General features: G+C 44.5%; 1 pseudogene across 1 annotated transcript; it reads right to left on the bottom strand.

Annotated features, from left to right (window-relative positions):
- Positions 1-933: 933 nt before the first annotated feature.
- LOC306669850 (presequence protease, mitochondrial-like) lies at positions 934-5,289 on the bottom strand (annotated as a pseudogene). The gene is made up of 2 exons: positions 5,248-5,289; positions 934-2,161 (listed from the first exon to the last, which is right to left on the bottom strand). The product of its transcript is annotated as a presequence protease, mitochondrial-like (transcript).
- Between the last annotated feature and the right edge of the window lie 3,129 nt (positions 5,290-8,418).

The raw sequence follows: 8,418 nt of genomic DNA on the forward strand, positions 1-8,418 counted from the left end.
TTAGCACAGTCTCAAAAGTCTTCCCAAGAGACTGAAGTGTTTCTATTGACTTTGGATCTCTGTGAGAGTAAACAGTGAAAATTCCAACACGGCTAAGTTGAGTACCTCCACCACAAGCATTCCCTTTTTCTCAAATTTCTGTATGCAAGAATTTAGCAGCCATCAAACATGCAAGGATCTTCCGACTAGCATGATCTGGAACCGTGAAGGGGATGGTCCTGGCACACTTGCCCACGTAATTCACTGAGAATGGCAGCAGGAAATGCATATTCATCTGGCAGGCTTTTACAGTGGGGTAGGTGATCAGGTTTCTTATGATCTGGGAGCCATTTATGTGTGCACTTCTGCCAGAGCTGCTGTGTGCAGGTTTCTCAGCTGCTTGAGGAGGAGCAGTGCTCACTGAAAATCTCATTATCACAGTTTAATTGATGTTACTTTCTCAGGATTGGTTCGTCATCCGTCATTTTCTCTTTGTCCACCTCACCTGACCCATGTCACTGAAGGAAAGTCTCCTGTAAGTCCCTACAGGCACAAGGGTCCAGTTAGTTTTGAGGGAGCCATAGAGATGCTGAGAATCTGGAATCCATTTGAGAGTGCCTGGGCTGTCTTTTTTTTTTTTTTGGGGGGGTACCGGGGATTGAACTCAGGGTCACTTGACCACTGAGCCACACCCCCAGTCTTATTTTGCATTTTATTTAGAGACAGGGTCTCACTGAGCTGCTTAGTGCCCCTCTTTTGCTGAGGCTGGCTGACTTCGAACTCTCGATCCTCCTGCCTCAGCTTCTTGAGCCACCGCTTCCTGCCTGTATGTCATCTTAACAAACACTTTGTTCTTCTCCAAAGTGTGGACTGTTAAACATTTCACTCCACGGGTATACCATGTCCGGAAGATTTTGCTCCAGGCAGATATGAAAAAAGCATACCCTGCTCATGTCTTCAATTACATCTGCTGAGCTTATCTCTCTAGTGGAGCTTGGGGAGGATGTTGCAAGAGAGGCAAATGCAGCCTTAGTTCTGTGAGAAGTGTGTTTCAACTAGAGAACACTCAGAAATACACCATGCTGTCGGTGGGCTGGGAAATAAACTGCACAGGGATTTCTCCAGCTGTTACAGCCACCTCCAGTTTAATGAAAGGCATGGTGGGCTTGATGTCTGAGACTTTCAATGCTGGGAGACAGGTGGCATCTTGAGATTTACTTTGCTGACTCCATAATTCTAAACCTTTTCTAAATCTGCTGCTTGGCTTGCAGGGAGAGAACTGACCTTCTGCTTTAGTTTTTCTGTTTCTATTTGTGTTTCTCATGATATTTGTCATCTGGTTTCATCAAGTTGGTTTATGCTGATTATACTTAAAATACTTTTTTTCTTGCAAAAATTTAGGATTTTCCTTAAGGCACTGCCTAAATTTAGCTAACTGATTTCCCATCTGCAAGAGCTCCACAGGGTCCCCATCATGATTCTAGCAGGAAGCTGTGTCAGAGCAAGTCCATTTCATTTGAATTTCTATTTTATGAAGTAAAGCTTCACTTCAAGCATTTTCAAATCCTTTCTCAACTACTTCATCAACTGTTCTATCCACAAGGTCTCTGTCCGAATGTCTTTCTTGGAAATCTCTTGGAGACTTACACTGAAGTAGGCCTCCCTTGTGTAGCCATTATATTCAACATCGGGGAAAAGTCTGTGCCAAGTCCACATTCAATTAAGGCTTCATAAAGGAGGAACTGGGCCCAACAATCAAGAGTGAAGGCAGAAGATTTCATATGAAGACTTCAAATGTGTCAGTGATATCCAGCAAAAGAAAACCAATACTGACCATTATTTGTTTAGAGACATTTGTAGAAAATAAATCTGGGCCACATCCTGAATTCCCTCAGCTTGTCCCAGGGCTTCTGGGCTGGCCCTGTGGTACTTGATTCAGTTTTCTGAAATTCACTCAGTGCTCCTTCATGAATTTCCTGCAGACCCATTCTGAGAATTACCTAAGTCAAAAACTTAGCACTACTTGGGGGGCAGTGAGTATCATGAAATGGTTTGAGCTACTCCCACATGAGCTCTGGGACACACAAGAGATCACCTCTGGAGGTCACTGAGTCAGTGTGGCCAGGGAAAGTCTCCTCTGAAGGTGCTGGGAAAATATGCTCTCATTATCTGTAAATGCTCCCTGAAGATCAGAGTGTCTTGGGGGTCACTGGGATTCTCCTGTTCTAGTAACCATCCTTCCTGTCTGTGAAGGTGTTCATGAAATGACCTGTTCAACATTTTGAAGAAAGCATCTCTGCATGGGTATGTCTGAGAACCACAAAGGACCACATGCTCAAGAACACGTGGAACATCAGCACTCTCCCCTGGAGGAGTGAGAAATCGCACACTGAACAGGTTATCTTCCCTTGCCAGGTTCACACATCTGGCTCCAGTGTTGTCGTGGCTGAGTTTCGCCGCAGTTAGCAACAGTTCAGGAACAGAACTGAACTGTTCTGAATTAATTCTGTTTTTTCATTTCTTCTTCTTTTTGGTGGTACTGGGAATTGAACCCAGGTTGCTTCATCTCTGAACTCATTCCCAGCCGTTTTTGAGACAGGGTCTCAATAAGTTACTTAGGCCCAGGGCTGGGAAGATAGCTCAGTCGATAGAGTACTTGCCTTGCAAGCACAAGGCCCTGGGTTCGGTCCCCAGCACCCAAAAAAAAAAAATTAGGGCCTTGCTAAGTTGCTGAGGCTGGCCTCAAACTTATGATCCTCCTGCCTCACCTCCTGAATTGCTGGAATTACAGGTGTGTGCCACTGCACCCATGCCTTGCTTCTTTAATCATGGTTTCCTTTAGTTCTTAGAAGTCTTGTTCTGATGAATCTGACATCCACTCTTTCATAGTGTTCAATTTCTTAAATTTTCCCCCCACCAGTGTATGGTCACACTTTCCTCTTCCTTTGAACACTTTACATTTTTTTTTTTTTTTTTTTTTTGTCAGAAACTTGAGATTTTAGATAATCTCAAGTTAGTAACCCCTCACCCCATAAGTTTTACTTTCTGCAGTTTCAGTTACCCATGGTGTGGTCAATCACAGTCCAAAATTGTTAAATGGAAAATTCTAGAAATAAGCAATTCATATTTTAAATTGCATGCCATTCTGAGGAAGGCTTTAACTGTCCTCCCCAGAATGTCTTCTCTTTGTCCAGTGTGTCCAGGATGTATACACTACCGTCCCACTAGTCACTTCTAGTCACTAGTAGCCTTCTTGGGTATCAGGTTGATTGTCATATTATCATAGTGCATGTGTTCAAATAACCCATGTTTCACTTAATAGTGGCCCCAAAACACAAGAACAGCAATACTGATGATTTAGATGTGCTAAAGAGAAACATTATAAAAAACTTTAAGAGGTGAGAGTTCTCAAAAGGAAGAAAATAATTACATCTGCAGAGCATGGTAAAGTGCTTAGTTAAGATGGAATAGGCATTATAGGGTTTGCTACTATGCCTCCACAGGGTTCTTGAAATGTACCCCTGCTGGATAGGGTAGCAATTCTGGGTATCCTTCTCCACATTTATCTAGTTATTGAGTGGCTTATTTTAGCGGAATCCATTTGAACCCTCTCCTGCTCCTCAGGAAGGTGCAGCTTTGGGTATCTCCAGTTAGCCAGATTTCTGTAGCTGTTCTTTTCCTGATCACATTCAGCTGTTAAACCACTAATGTAGCAAATCAATGCTCTGTTATTTTCAACAGTGCCCCAGGACATAAATGTTTCTACAAACAAATCCAATCAAATTCCAACTCCTCTGCAGGCCTAGTTGAAGTCATTGCTTGTTATGATTTGGATCTACAAAGTCCCGAAAGACTCAGTCTCTAATGCAGCAGTGTTCAGAGGTGGGGCTTTTATTGGCTCATGAGGGCTAATCAGTGGATTAGTCCATTGACAGCTGAATGGTCACTGGGAGGTGGAGCAAATTGTAGGTGGGGCATGGCTGGAGGAAGTAGGTTATTCGTCTCTAGGCCCTTCCTTCCTTTCTCTGTTTCCTGGCTGCCTCGAGGTGAGCATATTCCCTCTACCATGCTCTTCTGCCATGATATTCTGCCTTGCCTCAGGCCCAAAGCAATGGGGCTGGCTAACCATGGACTGAAACCTCTGGAACCATGATCCTCCTGCAAGTTGTCCTCAGTTCACTAACACACCATTAGCACTGATACAGCCCCAGTGCCCAGGGCTAGTGCAGCTTGACTACCTAGCTGTTGCACAGCCTCCACTATTCTTGAGAGTGCCTTTGATCTTGAGCCTTGTCCTTCTCTGCTCCGGATGAAGCCAGTGTCTATGGGAAGCGAGGAAGAACTATCTGTTTTACATAAGGCCCGTTTCTCTACCTAGGCAGAATCTGAGCCAGGACTCAAGTTGAAGGTAGGACTGAGCAAGCTTCTGCCTGTGTATCAGAACAGGGACTCAGGCTGCCTTTCTAAAAGTGGAGTCTTTACTTAGACCTGCAGATACCCAATGTTAACTGAAATCAGGACAAAGCTTGGCATCTCTGCCTTCATTTTATGTCTCCTTTGTCAACGTAATCTTTGTGACATTGGTCAGTTCTGCATGTAGGCATGTTAATTGTTCAGTGTGTTCATCTACAAACTAGTAATATAGTTTCTTAGTATTAAATTCACCAATCAAAAATTTTGCCCCTGTTCAAGACAAGATTTGCAGGGACATTTGACTGTTAGCTTTTACGGAATTCTATTTCAGGTCTCTGGAATGGCACCTAGAAGCCTTCAGGTGCTGTCCTGGTCCTTCCAGGAGAGTGGACGTGGAACAGTGGAAGCCTTGCAGACAAGTTGCCCCATGATGAGACTGCTCTCCTGGAGGAACAAACACCTCATGGGAACTGAATTGCCCTGTCACAGGATCCCAGGTCTGAGATCAGTGTTCTGAGCAGCAAGTGGAAACTGCCCTCAAGATAATAAGGACTTTTTAGGAGACTGATCAAGCAGACAGTCTGACCAAGAGTGCTTACTCAGAGGAAGAACTGGGCGGGGGCGAAGCTACAGTTCCTGCCAGTGTTTGAGCATACTTTGCCTTCTCAATATGGCTACAGTGATTTAAGTTCTTTTTCTGCTGTTCATTATTACCTTTTCTGTTTGGTGTTTTGGGCGAGTGACAGGACCTGGTTTGTTGGGACCCTGGAGTTGGTCTCTGGCTCAGGACTTGAGTAACAGAAGCTGAGGATTGGGGTGCAGACCTGTCCTCTCGACTGGCCTTTCTTGACCTACAACCAGTGCCTCATAAGCCAGGGAAAGTGTGATCAGGGCCATGTTCTGGGCATACTGTGTCTCCCTGAGTGGGTGGCAATGGGGAGTTCCACCTCTTAACGTCATCTACAGGTGGATGGGGGCAGGATGGACAGTACCCCTGTGCTTCTCATGGGAGAAAGACCTCTCCTGTGAGGTGGCAGTAGGAACATGATCTTTGCCACAGCAATGTGTTGTGGAGTCACTTTGTTCTATACACAGAATCTGAGGTTGACAGGCTTTTGTTTTGGTTTTATCCTTCATGTCCTTAAATGTCATCTTCTTTCCTGGTTTTCATTTCTGATAAGTCTGCTAATCCGTAACTTTGCAATTTTTTTTTTTTTTTTTTTAAACAGGGTCTTACTATGTTGCCCAAGTTGTCCTCCAACTCCTGGGCTCAAATGATCCTCCCTTCTTGGCCTCCCTAGTAGCTGGGACCACAGGCACATGCCACCTTGTCCAGTTTCTTTGTTTTTGAGATTTTCACTAACCATTGCTTTCGGCAGTTTGAGCATGTGCTTTTCTGATATTTGGTTTTCATTGTACTAGTGGTAATGTCTGTCTTGCATGCACAAGGCCCTGGGTTCTATCTCTTACATTTCCATTTCTTCAAGTATACTTTTCTTTTGGTACTGGGGCTTGAACCCAGGGATGCTTAACCACTGAACCACCTTTCCAGCCCCTTTCTAACATTTTATTTAGAGACTGGGTCTTGTAGGGTTGCTTAGGGCCTCAACCTTGCCAAGTTGTTGAGGCTGGCTTTGAATTTGCAATCCTCCTGCCTCAGCCTCCAGAGTTGTTGGAATTACAGGTGTGCCACTGCACCCAGCCTGTCTCCCACCTGTTCTAGGACTCTAGTTCCACAGACTGCAAGTCGCATTTTTCAGTTCATATGCATTTTTCATATATACGTGTGTATACACAAATGTGATACACACACACACACACACAACATCAAGTTCAGATTTCATCTGAAAAATATTTTTAAAAATATTTTGTTTTGGTCACAGGTGGACATAAGACCTTTATTTTTATGTGGTGCTGAGAACTGAACCCAGAGCCTCACGTGTGCTAGGCGAGCGCTCTACCACCAAGCCACAACCCCAGCCCCTCTTCTAAAATTTCTATTTGCTGTTAATTCCTGTTAATTCTATCCAGGGATGACATTTCAGTTCATGTTTTTTTTTTTTTTTTTTTTTTGCAGCAACGGCCTTGTGCATCCTAGGTTTTTTGTCTTTTTTGACTCTTCCATTTCTTCCTTTGCCTGGTTTACCTTGACATCACTGAGAATATTTAAAAGACTTACAATGGCCTTTTTAAACATTTTGTCTGTGGATTTATTGTGTCACTTTTGGGTCTGGTTCTTTTTTGACTGGAACTTCTCTTGATTATAGTTTGTTTTCCTTTTTTTGGCATAGCCTGGTTAATTTCCGACTGCGTGCCAGTGTTGTGGCTTGCACTTGGCTGAGGTGGGAAAATCTTGTATTCCTTTTCAGAATGCTGGGCAGGATGTTGCTTGGGGTCAATTTGATTCCTTGGAGGCAGCTTCTAAGCTTCCACCGCCCTGGTGCCTCCACCCTGCCCAGTGCAAACATCAGCTACGTACACCTTGCCTTCTGGATACTCAGTGCCTGGATTTGTGCAACCTGGATTTACGCACGAGAACTTAGCCAAGGAACAGAAGAAACCCTCAGCAGGTCTCATCTCCAGACTTCTTTGGGCAGCCCCCTTCTGCCTGGAACTCTGACCCAAATCCCAGAAATCCCCCAAAAATCCCAAATCCCAGAAAAATCTGTGTGAAAGAGGACAATTTCCACAGCAGTTGGTTCCTCTTGGGTGCCACCATTCACTCATCCTTGAGCCTATAGTGATGTGCCATCAAGAACTATCTGGAGGCTCCTGGTCACACAGGTGTCTCCTGACACAGTGAGCCATCGGTGTGCTTGCGAGAAGTTACTGACAGCTCACAGTGCCTCAACTCTCCTTGTGTAGTCTGGGCTGCCCATGCCTGAATGCTGCTTATTTTCCTATTTCAGTAGTGGCTCCAAAATGTCGATACTGACTGCAGACAACGAGCCAGAGCTCAGCACTTTCACCTGCCACCCTGAATGATGACATGAGCAGTTGTTTTGTTTTAAATAGTGAACTAGCTGGGTTTGGGGTGTACACCTGTAATGCAATCCCAGTGACTTGGGAGACTGAGGCAGGAGATTCCAAGTTCAAGGCCAGTATCTGCAATTTAGTGAGACCTGTTTCTAAAAAATAAAAAGGCCTGAGGACACAGCTCAGTGGTGGTACAGTGCCCCTGGGTTCAATCCCCAGTACTAAAAAAAAAAAAAAAGTCAGTAACTTTTTACTTCTCTCTTTAAAAAATATTTTGCTAGACACAGTGGTGCAGATCTATAGTTCCACTCACTTGGGAGGTTGAAGATCAGCCTGGGCAACACAGGGGAGCTAGGGATGTAGCTGACAGCACTCAGTGTTCGATCATTTGTCTCAACAACAGTTACAAAATGATAATTAAAAAAAGGAACATCTCCTCAAATTAATGCAAAAGCACTGATCTTTTCTGGTACCATTAAATTCATTTTGATTTTAATTTTTGTTGTTGACTCTGTCTTCTGAGACAGGGTCTATGTTGCCAGACTCATCTTGAATTTCTGGGCTCAAGGGATCCATGGGTCTCAGCCTCCTGAGTGCTGGGACCTCAGGTGTCACTGGACCTGGCTCGTTTCATTTTAATGGCATGAGTACATATGTAAAAAGATCAATAAAAATTTTTCCACTGTTAAGGGTATTTTCTAGCTATTGTTACTTTATTTCATTTCATGATTAGTGATACTGTGTGAGAGGGAAGAGTCAAAATGTCAGGCTGCCCAGTGGGGACTAGTCTCATCAAGAACAGGGGCACCTCCGGGCCTGGGCTCCATCGAAGACAGTAGCACTGGAGCTATCTGCAGTCACCCTAGGCAGTGTACACACCTTGGGCCTCTGTTCCTCATATGTAAGTGGCACAATGGGCAGGACAAATGGCCAGGCCATGCTGTGTCATGGAAGGGCTGTCCTCAGGAGCCTTCTTCCCTCTCCTCTGGACCCCCAAGTTGGTTCTGAGTCTTCTGGCTGGTTCCACCCACTATTTCTTTTTGTTCCTGA

Source organism: Sciurus vulgaris (genome assembly GCF_902686455.1).
Source record: "Sciurus vulgaris genome assembly, chromosome: 9".
Classification (NCBI taxonomy): domain Eukaryota; kingdom Metazoa; phylum Chordata; class Mammalia; order Rodentia; family Sciuridae; genus Sciurus; species Sciurus vulgaris.